General features: G+C 42.4%; 1 protein-coding gene and 1 long non-coding RNA gene across 7 annotated transcripts in view; one reads left to right on the forward strand and one right to left on the reverse strand.

The window, feature by feature from the left end:
- The window catches only part of Frmd5 (FERM domain containing 5), a 278,068-nt gene that overhangs the window by 43,096 nt on the left and 222,414 nt on the right, over positions 1–12,558 (forward strand). The window lies entirely within an intron of this gene.
- Positions 2,345–5,876, reverse strand: LOC146892563 (uncharacterized). The gene is made up of 3 exons (XR_015003951.2): positions 5,334–5,876; positions 2,840–3,023; positions 2,345–2,730 (listed from the first exon to the last, which is right to left on the reverse strand). It is a non-coding gene; the product is annotated as an uncharacterized LOC146892563 (long non-coding RNA).

Here is a 12,558-nt window from a genome sequence, read left to right on the forward strand (position 1 = left end):
TCTTGTTTCTGCTGCCACACTGAGTAACTCCTGGGTAGCTGGCCCTAAGCTTCTGCCTGATTCTCCTGCTTCTGTCTCCCATAACCACAGGAGTGCTAGGATTTCAAGGTTCGCAGCACTGCACCAGCTTTTTGTATGGCTCCCCGAGCTCTGTGCTTTTACTGGTGATGCCGTCTCCCCGACACCAGGAAAGGTCTGTACCAGCCAGCAAGTGGTCCTCGGTCCAGTTGTGATTTTAGGCAGGCTGTGTTACCAGAAGTCTAATAACAAGGTAGAAAGTGATGTTCCCACTCTATTCTGCCGCTTCCAAATTACAAGGAGAACTCGGTGCTGGGTACAGGATGCCCTTGAGGAGAACAAGGAGGATTGTTGAGAGTTAAGAAATGGTTTCAAGAAAAAAAAAATGCCAAAGCAACTACAGTGTTTTAATTCCTTTGGAAAGTTTTTCTTTCTCCCATCACTTTTATTTTGTTCTGGGAGCAGAGCTCTCATTTGCCTTGTGTGGAGCCAGTGGTCCTGGACCCTTTTACTGAACTGTTTGTCCTTCCCTTTAACTTGACCCACCTCTCTACACCACAGGCTTCTGCGAAAGTACTTGATTGTTCTAATCCTCTTTCTGTTCCCTTGGTCGGTTCACCTTCCGTTATGCTAGAACCACATCATTTAAATTATTATACTACATTCTTCAGAACTGTCTGTTTATAATTCTTTATCGGTGTGAGTTTTAGAATGGCCTTATCAAGTTCCATATTCACTGTAAGATTTTCATTGTTGACTTTTTAATGATAATTTAAAGAGAACGGAAGTTCTTCTATCAAGTGTCTCCATTTATGAACAATAAGATGTTTCACTTTTGTCTGGCAGCCACGTGCACATAATCTGTCGGGTGTTGTTTGGCCCTTGGTTACTCTGAAATGTTTATAGCTGTTATAATTGGTTTCTATTAAAAAAAACTTCATTTATCTATTAATTGGACACAGTAGAACATGCCTGTAAGTTCACCACTTGGGAGGCTAAGTCAGGGGGATTTTGAGTTTGAGCCCGCTGGGTATGTTTATTTGTTTGATGGGAGTGGGGACTGAACCCAAGACCACTGAGCTACAACCTCAGCCTTCTCTAAAATTTTACTTAAAGTTTTCTTGCCCAGGCTGGCCTTGAACCCCTCCCCTGTCCTCCTGAGTGCTTGGATTATAGGGATGTACCACCATGCCCATCTCGGATTTTAAAAGTAAGATTAGTGACATCATACAAATAACACCAGCGTTGATATTTCCTTTTAAGTGGTATGCCTTGTGTTTTCAGCTGCAGACATCTTTAGTATGTTTTCACTATTCCCCTCTGTCACTTTACATATTAAATTGCATATTTCCATTGCATTTACAGTGTTTGATATATGCTACTTTTATTGTCGTTCAATTTTAGTATTTCATAATATTTGTTTTATTCTCAATTGTTTTCAGTACATTAGTTTCTGACTATATGACTGCTTCTATTTACTTTTTATTACTGATTTTTAATTAGTTGCAGTGTACATAAAGAGTGACTGGTATGTTTAGCTTAGAATTAGTTGATACTACCCCTGAGAGCTAATATTTAGTAAATTTTTATACATGTCTTATGTGTGCTTAAACCATTTTTGTTTAGTAACAAGGCTTTATAGCATGCCTTATATATGCTTGTGTGCATACAGATTAGAGCTGCCTCAGAACTTTTTGGTTAGTGATAGTGATCTCATAAATTTATAATGGAGCTTAAAAATTCTTATTCCCCAGTGATATGCTGTCATAATGTCAGAGTGAGAAACATTCCTTGTATTTGTGGCAGTGCTGCTTTAAACAGATCTGGCTGCCAGTTGTAGAATTCATAGTACATGCATTCATGTACAGTCTCTAACACTTGATGAAGAGTGGTATCTGAATTGGCTTGTGTTTTGAGTGTGCTGTACTTTCTACATCATTTTCAAGTGTACTTCTACTTACCAGAAGCTTTACTGGGAAGCAGTGTAGCATGTTGTATAGCAACAGGCTCTTATATCTTGTGTTTATTGTCTAGTGGTTGAATCATTTGTGTATGTGTGTGTGTGTGACTGGGCAAGGAAATTCGAAGTGATTAAGGACCAGGATCATGGAAGTCAGTGCTAGCTATTGCTGGCTAGTCAGCCACGTCCCCATCTACCCGACCTGTGATCTTCAGGAAGTTCAGAGTGCTGGGATCTGTAGAGGATCTGATTCACTGAACACAGTGAGACCAGCAAAAGCTCAAGAAGGCCCTATATCTGATCCTGAGAAACTTCCAACGACCTGAAGGTTAGACACCGAAGCACCCACCTTTCAGCACCGAGAGGACCGCAGCCAGAGCAAAAGGGCTGTGCTGTTACAAGAAAAGGCTAGATCTGGGAGATCTAACGATTCAAGAGTCGTTATTCATTACACAATGTGAAAGTGAGTCGAGACTCTGAGGCTGCTGTCAAAGGTCTTTGGAAACTACATGGCTGATAGTGGAGGAAGGTTCCTTGCCAGAGCAAATCTTCAGTGTGGGTGAAAACTCTAGACACAGACACTGGAAAGGACCCGAGTCTGTGAGGAAGCCGTGCCAATGTCAGGTCTCAAGGCTTTTGGACAGGACAGCAATCTTGCTTGGGGTAGTGTCGCAAGCTATAAAGTCCTTCATGTGTTGGCTCATCAAGAATCTGGGCCTCGACACAGCAGTGATCATGAGTCTACACGCCCGCTGTAAGAGAGGTAAGAAGCGGAGATGATCTAGATCCTTTTCCAAGAGTCCCTTCTCCCAAATTGCTGTGCCCATAGAACTGGGGACTCCTGATCTGAGGGTAACATACCTTTTCAGATTTTGCTTATTGATCACACTCCTGCAATCTTCCTTTCATTAGTGAGCTCCGTCCCGGGAGCAAAGCGCATTTCTCCTCCAGTGCCGTCTCTTTGATACAACTAAATGTCAAGGCATTACAGCAGCATTCATGAGCTGCTGTTGAGATCTTCACCCAGGTGTTACATCCGAGGAGGCTGGGGGAAGACACCGAGGAGATGCGGGAAAGATTACACCATGTGTGACTTCATTAAAGACTCACTTGTCCCTGACGTGGTTTCATCAGGGGGCATATAAATGACATCTGGGAGAGGACATCACCCATGGCTTCAGAGCATTTGCCGGCAGCGAGGAGCCAGCAAAAATCAAGGCTGTGTTTGGGAAGGCGACAGCTTTCATCTGGGTGCGGATGAGCCAGAGGCAGTTCCTGCCTGCTGTATAGTTAGGGTAGGAATGCATTGCTGGGGATGAAGTCAGAGAAATCAACCAGCAGGCAAACAGGAGAGGAAATTTGTACGAAAGGCAGAAGAAGCCGCTACAGACCTTAAAGTGTTTGAACCCATGGACGCCAGCGCTAACGTTTTCCTTCATAAAGTACTGTTCGTTGTGCATTACCTGTAACTAGTCAATCTATATGAGAAGAATGAACAGGCAAAGCAAGCCATGTGGGCATAGTTACGCCTCTTCAGGGGCCTTGGAGTCCAGAGAGGGTCGCTGTTACCACAGGGCAAGCACAACTCCTGCCCTTACAGCTCATTCCTTAGCGTAACATCTGCCCTCCACCCCTCCGGATTAGTGTTAGCACCTACATATTAAATCTAATTCTACTTTGGATACTAAAGTAGAAAAATGTAGAGCTCAATAAAAATTAAAAAAAAGGAAAAGAAAAAGGAAGAAAAAAAGATTTAAAAATCTTCCAATTAGACTCTGGCAAACATAACTGCTAGTATTTCATTTAATTTATGTGTCTGCCATCACTATGGGAATGGCTCAGGGCTGTGCGTGTGTAGAGTGTGGCCTTCCCTTTGGGAGTCCTGTGTGTGAGCGAGGGCGCTGTGTGAGTAACGCCATGGCCGGCCTTGTGAAACAGACACTGAGGACCTTGGCTGACCTTTCCTGGTCTGGTATACTCTGAAGAGCATCTGTTGTAGAAGTTTGCCCAATGTCTTACTTTGTTCCTGGGTCATTGGCTTCTTCTAAAAGCCAGTCTTTGAAGGGTCCTGGTTGTTAGACAGGAATTCTGCAGACCAAAGCGTTCGCACTGACTTCTGCTGGAGGAGGCACGGTGGCTGTGAACGTTGGGTAAGAAAGGGCCCTTGCTTCTCCTCTGGGCTCTCATTTGGTCCATTTCATGGCACTGCTGATGTGCACAACTTCACTCAGAAAGGCTCTCCTGGAGCATCTCTGGCTACTCTCGGAAATGGCTTTAAGCTGTCTTTCCTTGTTTGGAGGTAATGGGACACTGGAGCAGAAACTGAGTTATGATATTGTCTGAGCACTTCAGGGGATCTCAAAGGATTACTTTCACATTTTGTGTATTTTAAATTAAAAATGCCTTTGAGGTATGAATGACAGAGTTAAGACACAAGCAGAGCCAGCGCTGCCGGTCCTCAGTGGATTCTAAAAAAGCTGTTGCTCTAGCCCGGTGGCCCCGTGTAGGGTAGAGTGTTTCCTTGCTCACTGCCTTTTCCAGATGACCCGTCTTCTAGCTGGAGGATCAACTTACAGTGATCAGAACGGGCAACTTCAGGTTTGGAGATGGTCAAAATGTGTAAAAATTGGGTTTTGAGTTTAGAGCAAAATTTTTTTTCTTCTTTACTAGATTTTCTCTTCTCTTTCCTCCTCCTCCTCCTTTTAAGGAGATGGGTGCTATTGATCGTGTAGCTGGAGACTTTTCTCTCCTGGTCACCAGTTCCCAAATAACCACTCGGAGGCTTAATATTAATTACAAACGATTTGATCTATTAGCTCAGGCTTATTACTGGCTAGTTCTACATACAAACTAGCCCCTTTCTAATAATCTGTATACTGCCACATTCCCTGCGGCTTACCAGTAACGCTCTGACATCTTACTCCTCTGGTGGCTGCTGGCATCTCCCCTAACCATGCCTTCTTTCTCTCTGTATTCAGTTTGGCTTTCCAGCTTAACTATATTCTGTCTGACCATGTGCTAAAGTAGCTTCTTTATTAACCAATCGTAATAAAACATATTCATGACATACAGAGGGCATCCCACATCATTTCTCTCTTTCTGTCTAATTAAAAAGGAAAGTTTTAACTTTAACATAGTAAAATTACAAATAACAAAACCAATATCAAGCAAGAGTTACAGTTATAATATTTAGTCTATTTGTATTTGACAAAATTAAAGAAAATACTCTATCATCTATTCTATCTTTGTGAGTCTAAAGTTTCATCTATCTATTAAATCTATCTTCTACCATAACTAAGGAAAGCTATAAATATCTAGTCTTCAACTCCATCAAAACCCCAGAAGAATATATTACCTGAGTAAACAGGAAGTGCTTTGTAAGCAATTTCCAAAGTTCTAGAAATGACAGAGACATCTGGCTGTCTGGGCAGACACCCAAAGTTCTTTTGTAACTGTGGAGCATCTATCTTCAGCCTGCAGGTCTAGAGTGTCTGGCAGATTTCTCAGTGAAGCAGGAAATCTGAAGGACTATCCCACCTATTTTGGCAAAATTCATCAGTCGCTTTCTTCTATGTCCTGCAGAATGTCTTGCAGACTCTTATGAAGCAGGAACCTTGAAGGACTTTCCCATCTTCTTTTGACAAGTTCAGCAGTTATTTTCCTGTGGATTCTGCATATCCAGTTTATATAGCATATTGTCAAGCAGTCTAGGCAAGAACAGTTTCTTGCCTCAATGGCTAGCCTTGCCATATTGAAAGAAAACTCCATAAAGAACTTCTTTGATGCCCATCATCCTCCTGAAGTAGTTGGTGCTACCAGGAGCAGAAGTGTCTCACTATTGAGAAAAGTTTAAACTCTTAAAACATTTTAAATGCCATATTCTGTAGTTTTTTGAAGTGTTTGAAGATTATTTATCCATCTGAAATATTTCTCTGCATATCCAGAAAACCTAACTAACATGACTATAAGTTTGATTATTATATATGACTATTAATTTGTATTTCTTAACTATACATTTTTAATGAGTTGCATAAACTTAATACCTTAAACAAGTGTAGAAATATATATAGTATAACAAAATTGACTTTAAATTTGTGTATCAGTAAACCAAAATCCATATCAATGTAAAGTATTGTGAGATTAACAGTTATTTTTTGGATTAAAGTAGATCTAATAATCTACTATTTATTTATTGGTTTTTTTGAGACAGGGTTTCTCTGTAGCTTTGGAGCCTGTCCTGGAACTAGCTCTTGTAGACTAGGCTGGCCCTAAACTCACAGAGATCCACCTGCCTCTGCTTCCCGAGTGCTGGGATTAAAGGTGTGTGCAACCACTGCCCAGCTAATAATCTATCTTTTTAATCATTTCTATATCATATCCCCCTTTTTTCTTTAGAAAGCAATTGGCTATGACTATTAACCATTTATAACCAACACCCTTTAAGTGAAAACAAACATTTATAAATAACATTTTTGGAATTTTGGCATTGTTTTTTATACTACTTACTGCTGATTAGGGTGCTGGTAATCTTATGGAGATCCTGATTAAATTTAGAATTATAGTCAAGTCCTGACTGGGATATTTTGTGTGGTTGATCCATATCAACCAGTAGCCTGAAAGCTGTTCTGGATGTTGGATCACCTGGGCCATTACTTCCATGGAGATCTCTCAAGGGGTCTTCCTTGATCAAACCATAATATCAAACCATATTAGCCTAGAAGGAATCCATAGCTTCTCATCTCCTGTGGAAACAAAAGCAGAACCTCTTTTCCAAAGCAACATAACCTTAGCCCAAAATTTTGAACTCAAGATACCTTTATGTTGGTTTAGCTTAGTGGCCCCCACAATCAAATGTCTCTCTGCAGGTAGCTCATTAACAATCAAAAAATTCAAAGAAAACACAATAGTATACATAATCCAGACTCTCTATATCTTTATGTGACTTATTTTTCTTTGTTATTATACTCTCTCTTTATATAGACTTTGTTTTTATTTTTTTAAAGCTCTTTTTGTTTATATCCATTTTCTTTCTTTCTTAAGCTTACACACATTTTCAAAACATTCTGTGACCTGTTCAGGGTTTTCTTTTTGTCTGAATCTGTCTTTATTGCATATCTGTAATCATTTTCTGACCAGGAAAGTTTTTAAAATGCTAAGTGAGTGTGCTAGGACCAGGGCTGCAGCTCTGGCTAATGGCCCTGCCTCATTTGTCTTTCCGGCATAGGGGAGGTATGAAGGTGTGTTCACCACCAGCTCTGGGAGCCATGCTCACTTCCCAAATCTGGGAAGAGGAGACTTTAAACATGGAGACCGTGGGAAGCAGTGGGCCCATGTTATAATCAAGCAGCTTGTAGCATTCTGTCCACAAACCTCTTTTGTCCGTGTGAGTAAAAGCTAGATCAGCACATTGTGAGGCTTGGAGACACCTCTGTGTACTGGAGCAGGAATCTAGCATGATATACTCAAATCCCCCCCCCCCCCCCCGCTTTCTATTCTTTCTCAAATTTTATGTGGAAACTCAAGTGTTCATGTTGGTTCACCAAATGTGACTGGAGACTTTTCTCTCCCACTCACCAGTTCTTAAATAACTACTCCAAGGCTTAGTATTAATTACAAATTGTTTGACCTATTAGTGCAGGCTTCTTACTGGCTAGCTCTACATATAAATTAACTCATTTCTAATAATCTATACATCGCCACATGCCCCATGGCTTACTGGTAATGCTTTGGCATCTTACTTCTCTGGCAGCTGCTGGTGTCTCCTCCAGCCCCACCTTCTTTCCCTGTATTCAGTTTGGCTTTCCCACCTAACTATATTCTGCCCTTCCACAGGCCAAAGCAGCTTCTTTATTAACTAATGATAATAAAGCATATTCACAGCATACAGAGGGGCATCCCACATCCAGACAGAACCCAGGGCCTCACACATACATAGCATAAGCTGTACCCCAGTCCAAAGTTTCTTATTGAATTAACCTTTTAACATGGCACATAGGGAAGGACCTCTTTGTTCATTTTAATTTCTCTCTTCTTTATTTCCTCCTTCCTTTCTTCATCCTTCCCTTCCGTCCTTCCTTTCTTTTTTCTTCTTTCTCTCTGTCTTTCTTTAATCGTGTTTATTTTAGAGTGTGTGTGTGTGTGTGTGTGTGCATAATATATGTGTAGAAGCATGTGTGGTATGGCATGTGTGTTGCAGTCACTTTGTGAAGCCAGTTCTCTCCTTCCACCTTTACGTGGGCTTCAGGCTTGCCTGGCAAGCACCTTTGCCTGCGTAGCCAGCCCTCATTGCTCATTTTTAGTTCAGGCAAAGGTAAGAACATCTCATCCATATTCCCAGTGTAATTACTGCTGATGCTTAAAGGCTACTTGGATTAAAGTGAGTTTGTCTTAGTCTTTATACTATTGTCTCTTTCAAAGTAGGGCTTACCTGGGATTCTAGAGTGTGGAAATGCTGTATAGTCAGCACTGTTGTCTTTGTCCAGAGCTTCAGAGCTCCACTCTCCTGCCCCTCTCTGCTGCTTGGTTGATGCTGTCTCCCTTCTCCTAAAATAACCCCGATGCTTGGAGAGTCCCCACCACTCTGCCCTGTTCATGTAGAGCCTCTGCTTGACCAAGCCACCCTTCAAAACAAATCATTTTCAAAACAAATCAGCTTCAAGTTAATTCCGACTGAATCCTGTCAGATGATGTTGGCGATGGTGGAGGAGCCCAGAGGCAGTCGTGTTACCTGCCAGGCTCTTGTTGATGGAGAGTACAAAAAGTAAGTTCCTTTTATTAATGAGACTAAGGGAGGGGAAAGGCAGCCAGCAATAATCAAATTGAGATTATTCAGTAGTCATGGCAAGGTTGAGGAGTGATGACCATGTTTCTCCGATTATGAAGTGAACACTGAGGGGCTCCATCTTGAAGGCTAGCTGTGTCTCCTGTGACCTCATAATGAAGATGCTTTATTAAATAGGCATGTTCTGTTCTATACTGTATTTGTGTGAGTGTGTGTGTGTGTGCGTGTGTGTGTGTGTATGTGTGTGTGTGTTCCCTCTCAGTGTTTGCTAGTAGATGAACAATCACAGAATAAGTGTTCATTAGGGCCACACAGGTACTTAAAGTATTGTGGTGATATTTTGTTTGTGATCTAACAAATAAAGCTTGCCTGAAGATCAGGGCACAGAACTATCCACACTGGTTAGCCGTAGAGGCCAGGCAGTGGTGGCACACACCTTTAATCCCAGCACTCGGGATATAGAGGCAGACAGATCTCTGTGAGTTTAAAGCCTTGGGTTATATGAAATTGATCCCATCCAAAATAGAAACAGAAGCAGGTGGTGGTGGCTCACACCTTTAATGCCAGTACTTGGGAGTCACACTCCTTTAATTCCATGAATGCAGTAGTGTACAGTGAATGGTATGAAAAGACGTATTAACTTTGCTATTAACTCTTATTTATGTATTTTTATGTGTATTTTTGGGCTTCAAGAGTATGCACCATGTGTGTGCAGGAGACTCCAGAGACCAAAAGAGGGTAGTAGAGCCCCTGGAAATAGACTTCTAGATGGCGTGAGCTGCTTCATGGGTGCTGGGAACTGAACCTGGGTTCTGTTTAAGAGTAGCCAGGGCTCTTAGCTGCTGAGCCATCTTTCCAGTCCCATTATTAACTAACTTGTAGCTAGACTGTCCCAGGTATGTTATTACTTAGGAAGGACTTATGAAGAAGACTAATATGAAGGTGATTTAAGCAATGGCAGTTTGGAAGACTGGTCACCTGAGAGTTTGAGAAAGGCAAAAAGAATGGGGTATGATGATTGGCTGGTAAAGGTCTAGCCAGGTTTAATAACGACTGGAGTCAGAGCTTGGGGTCATTGTTTGCAGTGGTGGAAATGTGAAGCTCAGGTTGGAGTTGAGGTGGTTCTTGGTCGGTAGGACAGTGTGATACTCCGGTTGGAGTTGAGGTGGTTCATGATCGGTAGGACAATGTGATACTTTTGAAAAGGCTTCTGACAAGGAAGAGAATATGTGCCATGGAAGCCCAGATATCATTAGGAACAAAATGGTAGTCGTTTGAACACACCATAGTCTGTCAACTGTGATATGTCTCAACATGTACATTTACAATATTGTAAACTCCTCTATTTATCAATTATCTATCTATCTATCTATCTATCTATCTATCTATCTATTTATCTATTATGTATACAATATTCTGTCTGTATGTCTGCAGGCCAGAAGAGGGCATCAGACCTCATTACAGATGGTGGTGAGCCACCATGTCGTTGCTGGGAATTGAAGTCAATACCTTTGGAAGAGCAGGCAATGCTCTTAACTGCTGAGCCATCTCTCCAGCCCCAGATTTAGTTTTTTTTCCATTTATTTATAAAATTTATAAAATTTATAAAAATTTCCACTTCCTCCCCTCCTCCCAATACCTTCCCACTCCCCCCACTCACTCTCCTTCTCCCTCTCCAGTCCTAAGAGCAGTGAGGGTTTCCTGCCCTGTGGGAAGTCCAAGTTCCTCCCCCCTCCCTTCAGGTTTAGGAAGGTGAGCATCCAAACAGACTAGGATCCCAAAAAGCCAGTACATGCAGAAGAAACAAGTCCCATTATCAATGGCTTCTCAGTCAGCCCCCATGTCAGCCACATTCAGAGAATCCGGTTTGATCACATGCTCGTTCAGTCCCAGTCCAGCTGGCCTTGGTGAGCTCTCATTAGATCAGTCCCCTTGTATCAGTGGGTGAACGTACCCCTCGCGGTCCTGACTTCCTTGTTCATGTTCTCCCTCCTTCTGCTCCTCATTTGGACCTTGGGGGCTCAGTCCAGTGCTCCAATATGGGTCTCTGTCTCTATCTCCATCCATCGTCGGATGAAGGTTCCCTCTGATCCTGACTTCCTTGCTCACATTCTCCCTCCTTCTGATTCTCGTTTGGACCTAGGGAGCTAAGTCCAGTGCTTCAGTGTGAGTCTCTGTCTCTATCTCCATCCATTGCCAGATAAAAGTTCTATGGTGGTATGCAAAATATTCATCAGTATGGTTATGGTGCTGGCATAACTGGATGTCAACCTGTGGAAGAATGAAAGTAGATCCATATCTATCACCATGCCCAAAACTCAAGTCCAAATGGATTAAAGACTTCAACATTAATCTGACCACACTGAACCTGATAAAAGAGAAAGTGGGAAGTAGTCTACAAGACATGGGCACAGGAGACCACTTCCTAGGTAGAACCCCAGTAGCACAGACAATAAGAGAATCAATGAATAAATGGCACCTCCTGAAACTGAGAAGCTTCTGTAAAGCAAAGGACACTGTCAGTAAGACAAAAAGGCTACCTTCTGACTGGGAGAAGATCTTCACCAACCCCTCATCAGACAGAGGTCTGATCTCCAAAATATACAAAGAACTCAAGAAACTAGACACTAAAACTCTAGTTAACCCAATTTAAAAAATGGTCAGCTCTGAAATCAACGTTATACAGACTGAGCAGCTTGTACACACACACACACACACACACACACACACCCTTTCCAGAGAGGGCAGTGAAGAGGTGCAAATTGTGCCGGTAAAGGAAAAATATGTTCAGCCTCCTCCCCTGAGTTGGTGCAATCAAACCTTAGTACAAGTTTGTCATGGTTACATAAGGTTGCTTCAATGAGCCAAGAATTCTGCTTCCTTGGCTCAGAGTAGGAAGAATGTACACAAAAGGAGATCAGTAGCATCGCTGGGGAGGGAAGCACAAGATGAGTGTTTGTCTTTCTCCCTGTCTTCCGAACCTGATAAGTTGCAAGCAGCCGGTTCCTTCTTTAACCTTTACCCAGATGGTGAGAATTATGTTGTTCTGGCAACCGCATGCCCGTCTGCCATCTTGGTAGGTCCTTGACAGTTTTTAAAAGGAATCTTGCAGCCGCGATAGGTACAGGCGCTGACTGACGAAGAACTATATCCTACAGCAAGCACCCTTTCATCTGCCCTTGCTGTCGCCTCTTCTCCATCCTACCATTTCTAGTGAGCATGCACCCTGAGTCACTGTCACCGTGAGGGGGTGGGGGGCTGGGGATCAAACAGGATGAATGGGACAGGGCTAGTCTCTGAAGCACAAACCTGAGAGACTCCTTCCATACGCTCAACAGTAGCTACTCTGAGGAGAGAAGACCCTGCCTCACTGCTGCTGGCTTTGTTTGCGATCCCACTCATTTCTAGAGAGCCCTCCCTCCCTCAGCTGCACCTCGTTCAGCTGCATTTGGGGTTCAGAGAAACTGCACTTCCTGTCGTGTTCAGAGTTCAGGTTTTCCCTCATTTTTGTCTCTTATCTGATGTCACCTGCCTTTCTCCCTTTGAGAAGTTCTGAGGTTCTGTGATCTGCTTGACATTCGTCTTTGTTTTCATTAAAACTTGAATATGAATTACTTCCTTTGGTTCCATCTGGGACAGGAAAAGGTTGAGATATGTGCAGTCTATCTCAATTCCGCCTTAGCTTTTATTACTTCATGTATATTGTATATCTCTCTTCTCCATATGATTGAACCAGAATGTTATTAAAGATCCGAACACATTGGCAGTGTAAGCATGCTAAGAAATAGAGTTTCTTATG

The sequence above is a fragment of the Myodes glareolus genome, chromosome 10 (genome assembly GCF_982192425.1).
Source record: "Myodes glareolus chromosome 10, mMyoGla1.1, whole genome shotgun sequence".
Lineage (NCBI taxonomy): Eukaryota > Metazoa > Chordata > Mammalia > Rodentia > Cricetidae > Myodes > Myodes glareolus.